The sequence below is a fragment of the Tachypleus tridentatus genome, chromosome 3 (genome assembly GCF_004210375.1).
Source record: "Tachypleus tridentatus isolate NWPU-2018 chromosome 3, ASM421037v1, whole genome shotgun sequence".
Lineage (NCBI taxonomy): Eukaryota > Metazoa > Arthropoda > Merostomata > Xiphosura > Limulidae > Tachypleus > Tachypleus tridentatus.
The window spans coordinates 64,159,751-64,178,667 of NC_134827.1; the positions used below are offsets into that span (position 1 = coordinate 64,159,751).

The 18,917-nt window shown below is 37.9% G+C and overlaps 1 protein-coding gene across 2 annotated transcripts in view; it reads right to left on the bottom strand.

Annotated features, from left to right (window-relative positions):
- The window catches only part of LOC143246993 (serine/threonine-protein kinase H1 homolog), a 38,482-nt gene that overhangs the window by 2,972 nt on the left and 16,593 nt on the right, over nucleotides 1-18,917 (bottom strand). The gene's annotated exons all lie outside the window — the stretch shown is intronic.

The window sequence follows — 18,917 nt, forward strand, 5'->3', positions numbered from 1 at the left end:
CACTGCGATGTGCTCTTTCTAAAGTTATTTTAAATCTGAAAAACAAATCAGGCAATGATATATATATATATACATAGTCAGAATGCTTATTACAACACCCGAGTCCTTATATATTAATAGATTAAATTCGATAATTGACCGATTTTAAACTAGAAAAATATTTTATTCAGAGTTTTTACACATAATCTTTCTGTTTATTTAGAAGAGAACAAGAATTCGTTCCATTCAATATGTTTTTGTTTCTGTAAATTGGCGAGTGAGGAACCACGTGCTCAGAATCCACCAATCTGTTTGTGATCTAGAAGCTCGAGCATTTATAGTGCTGCCCCCTGTCATTGCTTTTCTGCAAATTCTGTCTGTTTTATTTTTTGTCCTAATGGATTTGTATGCATGATCGATATAATTAGATTATATAATTATACACACATATATCTGATTTATTTTTAACTTATATTAACCTTACCAACACTTATGGACGGAAGCCAAATTCAATGTTTTCCTTTTTCACTGAACACATATCTGATTTATTATTAACTTATATTAACCTTACCATCACTTATGTACGAAAACCAAATTCAATGTTTTTCACAGATTATATTTTTTTTTATTTTAAATATTTCTTTAAAGTAACTTCTCAAATTACATGAAAATTAATTACACTGATATACAGAAGCAATCGATTCTAAAACTGTAAGAACACCGGAATAAATGTAATTACAAACACTATATTCCGTCTCATGAGGCGAAGCAAGTGTATGAGACATTATAATCAGAAATGTATAATCCGGTTTTACTAACCGCATTATTTTACCATTAATAGTTAAACAAGACTTTACCATGTTATCTGGATTTCACATTGTTTTCTTACGAAGGTAATTATATCAGAATTGCCCTAGAATTCGTGTCAAGTAGCTCGCATTGCACATTAGCTATAATACAAAAAAAAATCCATCATACAATAATTACAACAGCAAAACCAGAAGAGAACAAATAATTCAGAAATGGTCATAAACAGTAGAATATATTTTAACAATTTAAACAGGTCACCACAGAATAAGTTACTTTAGAATCGGGCCAGGTGGTTAGGGCGTAAATTATATATGTAAAAACGGCTCGTTTGCGTTGAGAAATTGTTTTTTTTTATGTAGAGGAGCGAACAACGTTTCGACCTTCTTCGGTCATCGTCAGGTTCACAAAGAAAGAAAGAGGTAACTGACCGGAAGGTGACCACATGTTTTAAAGGGGTTGTGTAACTGTGTGTCAAAATGTAGAGGGCGTGCTTAGATGTTTGAATACATAAATTTATATTATTTATTTTATTATGATTTTTTATATTATTTTTAATATGGGTATAAAGGTGTTTATTTGTATTGGTCGAAACGTTGTTCACTCCTCTACGTAAAAAAAAAAAAAAAAAAAAAAATTCTCAACCCAAACGAGCCGTTTTTACATGTATATTTTTCTCTACAAGTGGGTTTTCTCCATATCGCTGATAATAGGGCATAAACTGCTATCCGTTTTTCATCTCACATGCGTATCTAATAAATACAGTTTAATAAAAAAACATGGTTTAAAACGTATTACGTAACGGAGAAAATAATTGTTTGGAATTCATTTTATTTTTTTGCCTTTGTCGCGTGCTAAATCTACTAAGGAAACTTTAATTTCGTTCGATGTGAATTCCAACGTAATATCGTTTTTCAACCAATAAAGAAACCATTCACAAACACTGGAATTTGACACCTAATCTCTAGTGGCGCAGACGCCAATTCTGAACAAACAACGATGGAAGTAGTGTACTTAAACGTTCATAAAAATGTCTGGTTCTTATTAAAGCCCACCAGTATAGAAAACCAATACATTTTGAAGAGCAGATGTTAACCCACGGCAAGACCCTATAGGCGACAACTTTCCACTCCGAGAAGCATGCTTGAATACATATAATACAGATACGAAGTTCGTAAAAACATTATACGTGGAACAAACTTTATTTCAACGTTTTCCTTAACTCTTTACTAAAATTAAAAATAAAATCGTTATTAATTTATAATCGAAAGTTATTGCCAAGTGTGATACAGAACCGTATTTCACGTACACGTGCATGTCACTGAACTAGCCCACATCCCACACTACAATAAGTTTCAAAGCGATATTTTTTCCCTTGTTTCAAAGGGAATAATGTTTAGAAGTAACTTCTGATGACATACGTTGCTTAAGGAACAATCAGAATACCACTTTTGGTTTTTTCATAAATCTAACGCATACATTATTACACACAAACACTGATGAATATATCTTAAGATTTTTCCATCGATCGGACAAGCATCACAGACAAAACACGTGCACATCTAACCATATATTACAAAATTTAAAATTGTATTTTAAAATGTGTTAACACTGGACGACGTTTCGGTCAACTTTTTGCCTCTTCATGGGAACGAAACGTCCTGTGAGAAGATAAGAACGAACCGTTACAAGTTCTAACCCTTGTATGCTATGTTTATGTTCTATTATACGACATATTCATTAATGGGAGCATAATAATCTACAAAACCTTTATGGCGGAATCAAATCTAACAAATAAACGTCAAAAGTGTGTTAGTGTTGAGAAAAATGAACTCAGATAATGAAACGGTGTATAGTAGATAACTAAAAGTGTATTATCTATTGTGATGAAAGTTAAATATGGAGTTACTTACTGGCTTGTAGTATTATATGAATCCCTGATTAAAGCCTTAATCAATAAACCTTAATTAGCGACGATAACGAAATGATTTAAAACAGCAATACGAAAAATAAGTTGTGTAGATAAGCCCTACAAGAGAATATGTTACTAGTCCTTTTGATGGCGTGTCCAAGTTGGTTTTGCTACAGCGCATGGAGATTAAGTTAGATGAATAGCTCTGCATATAACACCGACTAACTGAATAATATTGGTTTTTATATACGCTTTCATTAAAAGACGTGGTTGTTAAATGCATACGTCAACTTTCTGTGTTCTGTGTGTAGCATGTGTGCTTCAAAAAAGTGTGTTTCTCTGTGTTGGAGTTAACATTGCACACCTTGTCACAGCACGTGACGCGGCTTTCATACTGTCCGTTTGTCGGTGAATAAGCAAAGTCATATGTATGGTCAGTTTTTTTTTTCAAATGTCCTTTCACGCTTCCGACTTGCTGAGAAGGCACTGGGGTTTCGAATTCCTATATCCGTCTATCAAATACAGCCGCTGTAAAGCAACTGTATTTACACAAGGGACAGAAAATTTCACACAGCACATCGGACGTTCTGGCATACAAAAACCTGAGAAAATTAGGACAAGAGAAAAGAACCACAGAAGTTCTGAAATACAATATATTTCACTGTTGAATCAAAGTTTTAAATGATACTTGTAAAAAATTAAAACGATACATGACAGTTGTCACGTAAGCTGTGTAATATTTCATTGCAGGGTTTGAAGGCTATCGCTGTATACCCATACTGAACAATACAAAATCCGCCAAGTGGCCACGATCTTAAACAAGTATTTACATGTTCTCCACGGTTCTTTGCTTTTTACAAAGAAGTCTTTGGAGCAACTGCCGCCGCCACGACTGTAAACATAAATATGTTATAACTCTCTGACAGAGCCAAGAAGACGCGATTTCAGATACAAAACAAGTGCCTTGTTGGTCAAGGACCCATCCTTCCAGTCCATCAAGCTTGTGTCAACGGGCGAGAATTGACAACGCCACTACAGTGGCAAGAGGTCATCCATCATACACCACAGTGAAACGTAAATCGCTACAAAGAAAAACATATTAACACTCCTACGAAAAGACGTTTCTAGTCCTGATTTCTCCAAGCCCGTTCCTCTGGCTGTGGTTTCGCTAGATAGTAGATAAGGACAGTGGGAATCTCGTTAATCCATTCATTAATGGATTTAAATGGCAATTTCATTTAAATACAAAATTATTAGCCTAATATTAATAACCTTTCAAGTTGCTCTGGGGCCTATTAGGCCCCACTTTTCTTATGAGTGTTAAAGGTCACGAGTTTGACATAATACACACTATTTTCAGAAATAAAAAACGTGGGTGCGGAGAAAATGAATCGTCATATAGAAATATGTCACAAATAAGATGTGACAAAAAAAACCAGGATGAAATGCCTAAAACATTAAATAAATAAAAAATGAAAAATACACTACTACATGAAAGTGTCTTTTAATGATCAATTATATTAAACTAATAATTGAAAGAAAGGGATACGGTATAGTTTAAACACAGTTGGTGGCGCATCGGTTGTGTTATAAACTAAACACAAAATGGAGAATCAAACTTATGGTTATTTTGATTTTTGAAATCATGATGACTGCTAATCGAATTTTTTTAAGGTATACATCTTTCTCTCACTTCTTGAAGGTAGCTTATAACGGCTACGTCATACAAGAATGCTGAACCAGAACTCTAAGGCTTTTCATTTTGTTATAATGTGTGTCGTGAGGAGCATATATTTAAGTAGATCTTACTTATCGAAGAGTGTTGTTCGTAGTTTTAAAAAAGTTTGAAGGTAAACCGATATTTATGCTTTTGTGTACGTATTTTTATGTCTATCCACACACCAGGATTAAAAGTTTGTTTGTTTTGAATTTCGCGCAAAGCTTGTTTGTTTGTTTGTTTGTTTTGGAATTTCGCGCAAAGCTACTCGAGGGCTATCTGTGCTAGCCTAATTTAGCAGTGTAAGACTAGAGGGAAGACAGCTAGTCATCACCACCCACCGCCAACTCTTGGGCTACTCTTTTACCAACGAATAGAGGGATTGACCGTCACGTTATAACGACCCCACGGCTGAAAGGTCGAGCATGTTTGGTGCGACCGGGATTCGAACCCGCGACCCTCGGATTACGAGTCGAACGCCTTAACACGCTTGGCTATGCCGGGCGGATTAAAAGTTAAAAACAAATAAACGAGTGTAAGTTCGATTAATTTTGGTACATCTAAACCCACGGGCTGTACGGTAAGAACTCGCTTTCAACAAGCTAAATATCTATATTTATACACACACAATAAAACACACTTTGTTCATGAAAATAACATTAAAATATTCTTAAAACTCTTCATAACTGTTACTTTAAAAATAAGTAAATAATAAAAACAAAGATTTTTGAAATACGGGTTTCGTGGTTTCGTTAACGTGGTTCTAAATTTATTAATTTTATCTTTCATAGAATAATGTTCTATTTATTATATCATATTTTCCGATTGATACTGCACGCCATTACGTTCTTTATGCGTTTCCAGTTTCGAGTGCAACATCCACCATACTGGTTTTACTTTACGCAGAATCGTGTAATACCTTAGGACGAGAGTATGGTGCTAGGCAACCAATAACATTGATCTCTTCTCTAATGTTTTGAATACATGCTTCACTATCTCAGCAAGGCACATTGTATTGCGCCAATATAACGGGATTTCGTCATCTCTTATTATTCTCAACGATTCTCTGTTTTGAGCTAAGGCTGATAAGTGAATGCTCACTTTGATGTGGCTCAAAAGTTTCACGACAGGCCTTTATCTCGCAACAAAAAATAGTGACTTTCTGTCAAAATACGAGTTCTTATATGTTAACTGAGGGAACTAAGACAAACAGTACGAGTTTTCATATGTTAACGGAGGATTGTTTGTTTGTTTTGGAATTTCGCACAAAGCTACTCGAGGGCTATCTGTGCTAGCCGTCCCTAATTTAGCGGTGTAAGACTAGAGGGAAGGCAGCCAGTCATCACCACCCACCGCCAACTCTTGGGCTACTCTTTTACCAACGAAAAGTGGGATTGACCGTCACATCATAACGCCCCCACGGCTGGGAGGGCGAGCATGTTTGGCGCGACGTGGGCGCGAACCCGCGACCCTCGGATTACGAGTCGCGCGCCTTACGCGCTTGGCCATGCCGGGCCGTTAACAGAGGAAACTGAGACAAACGGTACGAGTTTTCATATGTTAACGGAGGAAACTGAGACAAACGGTACGAGTTTTCATATGTTAACAGAAAAAACTGACGATCAGTGACAGTTTTCATATGTTAACGGAGGAAACTGAGACAAACGGTACGAGTTTTCATATGTTAACGGAGGAAACTGAGACAAACGGTACGAGTTTTCATAAGTTAACGGAGGGAACTGAGACAAACGGTACGAGTTTTCATATGTTAACGGAGGGAACTGAGACAAACGGTTCGAGTTTTCATATGTTAACGGAAGGAACTGAGACAAACGGTACGAGTTTTCATATGTTAACGGAAGGAACTGAGACAAACGGTACGAGTTTTCATATGTTAACGGAGGGAACTGAGACAAACGGTACGAGTTTTCATATGTTAACGGAAGAAACTGACAATCAGTAAGAGTTTTCATATGTTAACGGAGGAAACTGAGACAAACGGTACGAGTTTTCATATGTTATCGGAGGAAACTGAGACAAACGATAATATGAAAAATTTTAAACGTTTGTCATTACTTCATGGATCCGAGTTAACGATTTTGTATCTTGAAGTCTGTTGCTTGTTCATTTCCACAAGAATCGGTTTCGGCAAAACCATTTGCAGACCAAGACACTTGTGAAATAGTTATATCGTCCTAATCACCAGCACTTTCCATAAATATACGACACAAGCCGTATTTGCATAACTGTATTTTCTTACACTTTAGTAATATTAATTAGTTTTACAACAAAAGACACACCATTACGTTTATGTCCTGCTTTCGAAAACCTCTAGAACGTTTAACTTTGTAACACTCCAGTCATGACTTACGGACGGTAATTTTACTTTGTATTCAACAAGAAGCATTATGATAGGGTGGATGGTAAAGAATGAAACCCCTCTATGTGGCCACCCCTCAGATTCAGTCGCCCCTTAAAAGGGGTCATTCAATCAGAGTCCCTTTTTCTGTTTACATAATTCCTTATTGTGTACAGTGGAACCCCTCTAATCAGGTCAGTGTGTCTCAGTCCAGAAGGTGGCTGCTAAAGAGGGGTTCCACTGCAGTGTGAAAATTCAGTCCCCATGTCAAAAAATAGGGATATTTCTGCACTTTCGTGACCTTGACCTACCAAAGATTAGTCAGTTACCAGTTGGGTCATAGTCCAAACGTATACCAACTTTTGTTCAAATCCATTAAGCCTTTTTCGAAGAATCCTGGTGACAAACTCAGGGTGGAAATAACTTCTGTAACCTTCAGAAACAAATTAAGACAGTGGCACACAAACTTAGAAACACCAGATGAAGGATAAAACATGAAACATCAGTGACAAATCTTACAAAGAGTGAATTAAAACCACTCATTAACACTGATGTATTTCCTAGTAGTTAAATTTAACCAGCGTGCCAAAGTATTATTCCAGTTTCTATTCGATGATTCAACAACATTATAAATAATATTCGTACATTTTGTCACCAGGTCTTGTGTATATCCTTATTGACACGACGAAAACGTGTACAATGTCAAAAAACGAACGGAAAAATTTTCACAATAAAACTACGTATAAAACTTTGCTATGGTTACACACGATCTCTTATTTACGCTGAACTTCTGTGATGAGTTTGGAAAACTGTTGCGAGTATGAGAAAAATTTTTCAGATTAGAACCGGACATTCTTGTGCATTGTCTGTTTTGAATTTCGCACAAAGCTACACGAGGGCTATCTGCGCTAGCCGTCCCTACTTTAGCAGTGTAAGACCAGAGGGAAGGCAGCTAGTCATCACCACCCACCGCCAATTCTTGGGCTACTCTTTTACCAACGAATAGTGAGATTGACCGTCACATTATAACGCCCCCACGGCTGAAAGGGCGAGCATGTTTGGTGCGACCGGGATTCGAACCCGCGACCCTCGGATTAAGAGTCGAACGCCTTAACCCACCTGGCCAGGCCGTGGCCCATTCTTGTCTAAGTAAACAGATGGAGATTTCGGTTATATTTTAAATATTTATTTGGAGAAAGTATCCAAGTGTTTGAGTGAAGGACAGTTACTATGACGTGTCTTAAAAGTTCTCAAACTAATAAACGTAAATTGTTATACAAAGGTATCACATTTAAAGACTTCTGTGTGTATTTTGTTTGTAATATATAGTACAAGTTGCCAATAATAATGGTCATTAAAAATATTTTGGATTTGCATGAGTAATATATATATTTTCACGAAGCACGGTAGCTTCTCGCTGTTTGTCTTGTGTGGCTAGACTAAGGCCTTTACAAGGAATAATAATTACACTTTCAGTCAAACAGGCACCAGTCGAGCCGCCAATTTGTGATTGGCTGCTCGCGACGCTTGGTTTATCCCGTTTCGAAAATATCACCACCACTGAAAAACCTTGCAACACAGCAAGCCGCTTAACCCTAATAAATCAACATTGAATACAACGTAAACAGTTTTTAAAGTTAATGACAGCAAGACATGTATACAACGTCATAACTACAGTAGTCTTTCTTTAAACATTTATTGAAAACGCCGTACGGCTGTTGAATTAACAACAACATTCAAGCTTTTCAACAGTCTCCTATGTTTAAATTACGTATTTTTTAAAACGCTGGCTGTTTATACAGATTTACAGACGATTTTTTTCTATTTTTCATTTAAAGTGTAAAAAAAGGCTTAATGATTAAAAAAAAAGTACTTCACAATTATCGCAAAAGTGAACCCTAGCGTATGAAATAGAAACCAACATCTGCGCGTTTGTTTTTTTGTTTTTTGTTTTTTTCAGAACTTTACCGGCTTAACACAAAATTAACTTAATACGAGGCTTCCCTTCCAAACAAACATAACTAATTTAATGAAATATTGTGGATAAAAAAATTGAAACATCACAGAAATAAGTCACGTTTTATTTGCTACTGTCCCATGATTGTCGCCATCTTGACATTTTGGTTGTCCATTTTTTCCTTTTCTGAAGGGAGGGGCCCGGCATGGCCATGTGAGTTAAGGCGTTCGACTCGTAATCCGAGGATCGCGGGTTCGAATTCCCATCGCTCCAAACATGCTTGCTCTTTCAGCCGTGGGGGAGTTATAATGTGACGGTCAATCCCACTGTTCGTTGGTAAAAGAGTAGCCCAAGAGTTAGCGGTGGGTGGTGATAACTAGCTGCCTTCCCTCTCGTCTTACACTGCTAAATTAGGGACGGCTAGCGCAGATAGCCTTCGAGTAGCTTTGAGCGAAATTCAAACAAACAACAACCTTTTCTGAAGAATACAAATGAATTTTATATGGATGTTAACAAAGAATGATTTTATTCTAGCTATTCGATAAAATCGCTGGTCGCATTGATCGTCCAATTTTTCCCCGTGAGGTTTTGATAATTATTGTCTCCTCATTTATTGGTTAACTGTTCTCAGAGGTCTTTTGCCCCAGAAAGTAAACAAATATCAGCATTTACTGAACCTATATTTATGAACTCCAAACAGTGAATGGTCTCTCACGGTAATGTTAAACCGCTAGGTGTCGTTTGAAACGCCGAAGACGATTGTTTCGGATATTTGCGCAAGGCTACAATTGGACCATCTGCTGTCACCAGTTGTAATTTTGTACTGATGAACCAACATCACCTGCCATCATTTCTAGAACCACTTTACTTAAATAGTGAACTTTCACTGTCAACCTTATAATGCACCCATGGCCTCAAATTGAAGGGCGCGAGCCACGAACGCTTGGATTCAATGTCTGACAGGCTTAGCAACTGAGCTGCCCCTACAGGTTAGAAAAGAAAATAATTTTAACAAGTCACGCTTGATAGAACGATAATAAACACATCATCTCACACCTAGTCTGTGATAGCACTGCTTTTAGGCTTACTTAATAAGAAACCAGTGCACACAAGATAAAAGAAAATAGGGGGGTAGGACGGGGGGGGGGTCTATAACAGCATCCCTTTATGCGTGTGTCGTCTTTATCCTAAATCTACGACAGCACGCATGACATCAAATTACTGATGTCATGTGTTTGACAGATATGATCAGTTGCATGTCACTTCTGTTTAAACAGTCATATAAAGTTTCACACGTATACACAGTACATACGTGTGTTAGTTTCAAAAATTGTAATTACAGCAATGTAACATCGTGAAGGTCATCTGGCCAAAATGCTGACCAACTCTTTTTAAAGAACTTGTGCTGTTTTTTAAACCATTTTTTTATCTTTTCTTTTCAATTTCAAACATTTCGTAGGCCCGGCATGGCCAAGCGTGTTAAGGCGTGCGACTCGTCATCCGAGGATCGCGGGTTCGAATCCTGGTCGCACCAAACATGCTCGCCCTTTCAGCCGTGGGGGCGCTATAATGTAACGGTCAATCCCACTATTCGTTGGTAAAGGAGTAGCCCAAGAGTTGGCGGTGAGAAGTGATGACTAGCTACCTTCCCTCTAGACTTACACTGCTAAATTAGGGACGGCTAACACAGATAGCCCTCGAATAGCTTTGTGCGAAATTCAAAAACAAACAAACAAACATTTCGTCAAAGTCGATTAAAACAACAAATAGTTACTGATCAAACTTGGTTTCTGTCCCGTTTCCACACCGAAGTCACCAATATATACACATTGTATGTATATATAAATATTCCTCTTATTTTCAAGATGGCATGGTCAGGTGGTTAGGGCACTCGACTTGTAGTCTGAGGGACGTGGATTCGAGTCCCTCCCCTCACACCAAACATGCTTGCCATTTCAGCCGTGGAGGCGTTACAATGTCCAGGTGGTTAGGACACTCGACTTGTAGCCTGAGGGACGTGGATTCGAGTCCCTCCCCTCACACCAAACATGCTTGCCATTTCAGCCGTGAAGACGTTACAATGTCACGGTCAATCTCAATAATAGTTGGTAACAGATCAGGGCAAAAGTTGCCAGTGGATCTCACACCGTTAAATTGGGGACGACTAGCGACGGTCATCTAGCTTTGCGCGAAATTTAAAAACAAACAAAAGATCCTTTTAAGACCGTAAAAACAGGTCAACACTAGCCCGGATTTGTTTGTAACAGCCATTAAACTTTATCGCTATACACCTCACTGTCGCCATGGTATCTTGTCGGAAGAACAAAGTGGCCACCCCTTAACTTTTATATCTTCCGTCACGTTGTTGTTCGGGTCACGTGTACACAAGAAAATTTGTGTTTGTTTGTTTGTTTGTTTCTTGAATTTCGCACAAAGCTCCTCGAGGGCTATCTGTGCTAGCCGTCCCTAATTTAGCAGTGTAAGACTAGAAGGAGGAAGGCAGCTAGTCATCACCACCCACCGCCAACTCTTGGGCTACTCCTTTACCAACGAATAGTGGGATTGACCGTCACATTATAACGCCCCCACGGCTGAAAGGACGAGCGTGTTTGGCGCGATGGGGATTCGAACCCGCGATCCTCAGATAACGAGTCGCACGCCTTAACCCACCTGGCCATGCCGGGGCCACCACGAGAAAATTACACTACCAATACAACATACTGTCTCCAACATCTGTAGGAAAAAAAATCAAAGTGTGTTGAATTTCGTTAAAAAGTAATAAGTTTACCTGAATACTTCCCGTAAAAATAAAAACGTAAAACAGATTTCATTAGACGTTTAACTACACACGCTTATTGCACAATACTATATTTCTTTCCCAGAATTTTTCACGCTACGTTTTTAAGAGATATTCCTTCCCTCGTGCAGTGTAACATACTGCGCATGTCAATGTAAAGAAATAAATGAAAAGAACCCACCCTTCACAACACAGTAACCTCTCTCTCAACAGGAAGTTTCAGTTTCCAGGGTATAACGTACCAAAATACACGCTGCCAGTCTGATAAGACGTGCCATGTTTACTTTAGCTAAGCGCACAAGTAAAGCGGCCACTAGGGGGCAGGAAACAGAATTCCTACACAGACTGATTTATGACGGTTCTCACATCACATCAGATCGAAACTCACAAATCTTGCAACCCGTAGATGACAAAAAACCAACTTCTATCCGTGAGAATACGCATAGCTGACGTCGACAAGCTGAAACTAGAGACAAACATGGCACATTGTAATATATATGCAACCAAAAACACGTGACAAAACAACTTGCAAAAAACTAAAGCAGTTTTTTGTTATTGTTGCTTCGTTTTAATATAAGCGACGTTTTCTTTTCTCTGGTGTTTTTGTCGTTGTGTTTTTTTGTTGTTGTATTAATCTATTGAACACGCAAAGCAAAAAGAGGCCTACCGAGTTCCCAAACATTAGATCATGCACTTTGGAACAGGTCTCAGGTTGGACCTGCAATAAAAGCTCTGGATTTAGGAGCTAGCGACCCAGGTTCGAATCCGTGCGATACTACAAAACATTCCACGTAACTTAAGGTGTGGGTGCGTTATAGGAGTCACTGTGTCCAATATTTTGAAACTATGGACGGCAGAAGACAGGTTTGTTTTGTTTCTGAATTTCGCGCAAGGCTACTCTAGGGCTATCTACGTTAGCCGTCCCTAATTTAGCAGTGTAAGACTAAAGGGAAGGCAGATAGTCATCACCACCCACCGCCAACTCTTGGACTACGCCTTTACCAACGAATAGTGTGATTGACTATCCCATTATAACGCCCCCACGGATGAAAGGACGAGCATGTTTGGTGTGACGGGGATTCGAACCCGCGACCCTGGGATTACGAGTCGAGTGCCTTAACCACCTGACCATGCCGGTCCGGCAGAATACAGACTTAGTAACTTTATTACAACCAAAATATATATTTATTAGTGACATAGACGACGGTTGCAAACACATTATTCTTGTTTGTTCTGTCTGCAGTATTCCTAATTTTAACTAACAGACCATAGGGTTGACAACTATTCAGCAGCACCCACCGCCAACTCTTGTCTAACCAACATCCAAATATGACCCTCATCCATGCAATGCACTCAACCCCAAAACACGGAGCATAACTTCTTGATAGGTAAGGGGACGCGAACACTGGACCTGCAGATCCACAGTCCAGCACAATAACAACTGGGCCACGGTCAGCCCACATTAACACAGTGTTGGAATAAACCGGATTTGAGCCTCAGAATCACTGGGACCTTCCAAACGACTAATCTAAGTGTCTAACCAGAACTGTCTCCTTTTCTGATAATTTATAAATTATTACAAAATGGCCATTTACATCAGCACTATTAAACAATTAAAAATTTATAATTATTTAAAGCATTTATTTCCGTTCCTGGTTCGTCATCTATTAGTTACGACTATAGGTGGGTGACTAACTGGGAACGAAAATACACTTAATGATCATATGTAACACTAAAATTAATTATAATCTAAAGAACTCCGAAGGATTTTCAAATATATTTAATAAGGCTACATCAAGTTGTTTATGGGTTTATGCCTTCGCTGGTTAGAGGTTCGAGTAACATTTGAGTCGCACACAAATTAAAACACCATAATACCGCTATAGATCCCTCTAAAATACCTGTATATTTTACAACAACAACAACAAAGATGATCTTCTTGCCCAATGTTTTGACCAGGTCTATAAAATAGTAGTGTTCAGCTACTCAATGCAATTCGGTTACAAATTCTGTTTGTTGACTTAAAATGTCGATACGGTGTTCTTTAAAGTTTTAATACCGATACCAGTCGCCTTTAGAAGCAAGCATAAAGCTACGCAACGGGCTATCTGTGTTCTGCCCATCACAGGTATCGAAACCCGGTTTCTAGGGGTGCTACTCCGAAAACATACTGCTGTGCCACTGGAGGGCTGTCTTTAGAAAACAATGTAATGCAACGCGAAACTAGTCGGTAGCGAAATATACAAGAATAACTTTACGAAGTTTAGCTAAGTAACATCAAATACAAGTAAAATTAAGTTCTCGCTTCTAGTTACAGGGGGCGTAAATAAAGATTTTCTTTAATTCATATGGATAAGCGCTCTTTTTCTGTGTGTATATATAACTTAAAGAGATTAAATAAAAAAGTCAAAGTTCTATTTTAAAAAAAATAGATTTTTATAAAAGTTTGTAAGAGAAACCGAAGTTGTAACAAACATTTATTATTCGTAAACTATTTATTAAAACATACAACTGAAAATTCGATAAAATTATACAAACGTGTAAATACTGAATGTAACATCAAATCTGAATATTTCTTCAAATAATTAAAGATGTTTGATTATTTGTTTTCCGAGTTAGCTTTCAGTTATAAATGTAACGACAAGTCTTTAAAGCTAAAGATAGAGACACCAAATAACATTTTTCTCATGCAACTAATTCGATGAATATCATTCGTTGAGAAACATAACACGGCCGTATTAGAAAAACTTTGTTTGAAAAATATTAGTTGATGAATATCATTCGTTGAGAAACATAACACGGCCGTATTAGAAAAACTTCGTTTGAAAAATAATCACCAGAGGCTTCTTGTCAAGAGTAAGTTAACCATTAATCAGAGCTATAAAAGGCAACTTGTACATCACTAAAGCTAATTCTATATAATATAACACATTACTGGAAGTATATAATAATATCAGCAAACGCACGAAAACAAACTCCTTCATGATTAGAATGCACCGATTCATCAACCGGGTGTCCTCACTATCAATAAACAAGAAATGTTGACCACAACAGCTGATTAATGAATTTTCTTGGTAGTGACATTCTAACACTGGTTATATTTCGAAAACACTACAAACGAGTACGTTTACTGAATTCGATTCCTCGTAACCAGTCGATGGTATACTTCCGGAAATATTAGATACCATGTTTTTCTATCGCACTACTGAAGAAGACAATAATTGCTAATTGTTCGTTTGCTTGTTTTTGAATTTCGCACAAAGTTACACGAGGGCTATCTGCGCTAGTCGTCCTTATTTAACAGCGTAAGACTGGAGGGAAAGCTAATCATCACCACCAACCGCCAACTCTTGGGTTACTCTTTTACCAACGAAAAGTGGGATTGACCGTAACATTATAACGCCCCAGTTGAAAGGGCAAGCATGTTTGACGAGACGGGAATTCGGACCAGCGACCCTCAGATTACAAGCCGAAAACCCTAACCACCTGGCCATGCCAGGAGCACTCACTGCTTGTCTGTTTCTCCTAGTGTATTAACATATCTCTCGTGCGTAGCGCGTGCTGAAAGCCATCAACATCTCAATAATTCATTGAACCGCCACGTACAGAACGTTTCACTGTCGTTTAGTAACACTGATAACAAACAGCACTTAAACGGCATTGCCGTTCGTCAAGTTTATTGGTTTACCTCAAAATGTTTCATTGTACTAGTACAGCACATGCGCGTTCTATCAACCCCTTGCACGTAAATAAAAGTGTACATATTGCCTTTTGTTGTTGTTTTTTCAGTTTTCTTAAGTTCCTTATAAGATTTCACAAAATACAAACTATAATACATATTTGTATTTTATGAAAGCTATCTTCTCTCGTTATCCGTACGTGTTGTTGGTTGAAAGTTGCAAATACGTTTTAAGACAGTGGTTCTTAACCTGGGGGTCGTGACCCCTGAGGGTCGTTTGAAGTTTCTCGGGGGTCACGGAAGGTTTGGAAATTATTGGGGATATCACGGAGCAGTTTGTAGTTTTTGTGACAAGTGCCTGTAACTATCCACCAATGAGAAACACGCTGAAGTGCGGCACGTGAACCGCGTCGAGATGCTTATTGAGAAACCACCTGTCTTGTCTAATTTTGAGTAAAGATTTTCATATATTACAACGTTTTGAATTACCTAATTGTTTTAATTATATAATATTAATACATCGAACTTAAAATTTAGATATCAAAGTTTCCATTGTATTTAGTATATTTTCTCATTATATATATTATATCAACCCTCACACTGAGTGAATCAGCAGGTTTCGTATGATGTTCTGTAATTCCATGGATTTTGTATTTGTTTAGCACTTGTAACATTTCTCAAGGTCATTTATTTGTAACATTTTCAATAAATTAGGATCTTTATATAGTTTTGTTTTATTCTACCTTTACGCAAAGTTCACCATTACAAAAATTATTATAGGGGTCAGGGTAATACCCTGGAGAGTCTCAGGGGGCAAGACGATGAGAAAGGTTAAGGACCACTGGTTTAGGAGGAGGTACATAATAAGATATATAACCCTCTCCCAACAGACACACACTAAACACAAACTGATATCTATGCCCACCACAGGAATCAAAACCAGGTTCGTAGCATTATAAGCCGTTAAGCCACTGCGGGGCGCTTTAAATGCTATCCGCTATATGCATCGATCTACATAAAAATTTGTACAAAGTTAAAATACAAACGTGCACATTTGTCTAAATATCCACGCATTTTATCTTAATTCGCCAACAGAGTTTTACAAACAAGACTCCTAGCGTAAAACTAAATCACGAGAAATCTTTTAAATACAAAATATTTTAACTAAAGAGTCGTATATAGCAAAGTGTCTGTTCACACAGATAGGTTAAAAACACACCTAATACATGGCTTTAACCGCATACCAATGATTACAAATACGTCACTCTTAAAATAAGTTGAAAATATTTAAACTCCACACAACAAACCGACAAGTTAAAATTAATCGTGTCAGTGAAACACTTTCCAACTAACCTCTTGAGATATTTCGTGATAACTTGTTTACTACGACGGGAAAACAAATGTTTGATTTGTTTCTTGCGCGTGATTTTATCACACGGTTCATTCACTTCACCATCAAACTGCCACTGATTAGATCTGTTGCAATTTACACGAAAAACACACTGATGTAGTTATTTTGTTTATAAACGTAACTCAAACTAGCTTTCAGTTAAACAGAGAGCAGGCTTCTCATCTGCTTCAAACACGTAGTGCTCTCTGGAGGTTTCTGTTGTTTGATTAGTCCTAAGAACACTATGTCTAAAATAATCAGTGATGTCGAGAAACCCATTTGTTGAGAAAATTTATATGCAAAAACGGCTCGTTTGGGTTGAGAAAATATTTTACATAGAAGAGCGAACAACATTTCGACCTTCTTCGGTCATCGTCAGGTTCACTAAGAAAGAAAGAGGTAACTGACCGGAAGCTGACCACATGTTTGGAAGGGGTTGTGTAACTGAGTGCTGGAATGTAGAGGGCAGTGTTAGATGTTTGAATATATAATTTCATATTATTTATTTTATTATATTTAATATAGGTATAAAGGTGTTCCTTTGTATTGGTTTATTTTAGGCTTAGGTTGTATAAGTAATGCTTCTTATACCTTACGCCTTTATACCTATATTAATATAATAAAATAAATAAAATTATATATTCAAACATCTAATACCGCCCTCTACATTTCGACACACAGTTACACAACCCCTTTCAAACATGTGGTCAGCTTCCGGTCAGTTACCTCTTTCTTTGTGAACCTGACGATGACCGAAGAAGGTCGAAACGTTGTTCGCTCTTCTATGTAAAATATTTTCTCAACCCAAACGAGCCGTTTTTGCATATAAACTATGTCTAAAGTACAATTCTGATAGCACACAGTGAGTTACCACACAGGATTACCCATAAAGGTACAATGAATTTGGGGTCTATTTTTTTTTAATTCATTGTGTAAAAATACGAGACTGTCGTCTTCATGCACGCAAGTAAAAAAAAACAACAAACCCTAACAACATATTTTCACTTTTATAAACCCACAATCTCCTTCAAACACATTTACCGAGTCTCTTCCATATTAGCGCCACATGGTGGCATCAATATAATTATAAATTAATCAATATTTAAGGATATATTATATAAAAAATTGTGAGGAGTACTGTGATTAAAACAGGTATTATGATGCCTCTTCATGGCTCAAAGGTAAATATTAGGCCTTAAAAAGTTAAAAATCAGGTTTCCATCTACACGCTGGGCACCGCACAGATGGGCCCGGCATGGCCAAGCGCGTAAAGGCGTTCGACTCATAATCCGAGGGTCGCGGGTTCGAATCCTTTCAGTCGTGGGAGCGTTATAATGTTACGGTCAATCCCACTATTCGTTGGTAAAAGCGTAGTCCAAGAGTTGGCGGTGGGTGGTGATGACAAGCTCCCTCTAGTCTTACACTGCTAAATTAGGGACGGCTAACGCAGATAGCCCTCGAGTAGCTTTGCACGAAATTCAAAACAAACACCGCACAGATAGTCCATTACTCAGCTTTGCATTACGACATCAAATATCCTTCTTGTGCATGCACTTAAGTCGAAACCCTCGAGGGAAATATTTTTATGCGCCACTAAAAATAAGCAAAAATATCTTTCCCAACGCGAAAAAGAACTGAATCAGTGTTAAATCACAAACAAACTGACAAGAATACGAATATTTTCGTTATATCTGCGCTAGCCGTCCGTAATTTAGTAGTGTAAGATTAGAGGGAAGGCAGCTAGTCATCACTACCCACCGCCAACTCTTGGGCTACTCTTTTACCAACGAATAGTGGGATTGACCGTACATTATAACGCCCCCACGGCTGGGAGGGCGAGCATGTTTGGTGCGACCGGGATTCGAACCCGCGACCCTCGGATTACGAGTCGAACGCCTTAACACACTTGGCCATGCCGGGCCTATTTTCGTTATCCTTCAGAAAAACTATTAAAGACACAGCAAGAAATGAAATAACTCTTAAAATATACCTGATAAAAACTATTCCATAAACAAACTTAAATATTTCAACTGAACTAAGAACCTTCAAATGGCCGTTTTGCGGTCTGACATGAGTATCCATTAAATTTATCACAAAATATCCAAACGCCACATGTTGTGTCGTTTAGTTTCTAAGAAAAGCACAACGCCAAAACTGCAGGACCACATGGAACTGACTAAAAACTGATGCAAACATATTTCAGAGATGACATACGATCAGTTTCAATACATATGAACACAAAGAAAACGCCTCTCAGCCGCCATATTGAACGAAATATAGAATTACTTGGTGATAAGTAATCGATTATTCTCATTCCTCG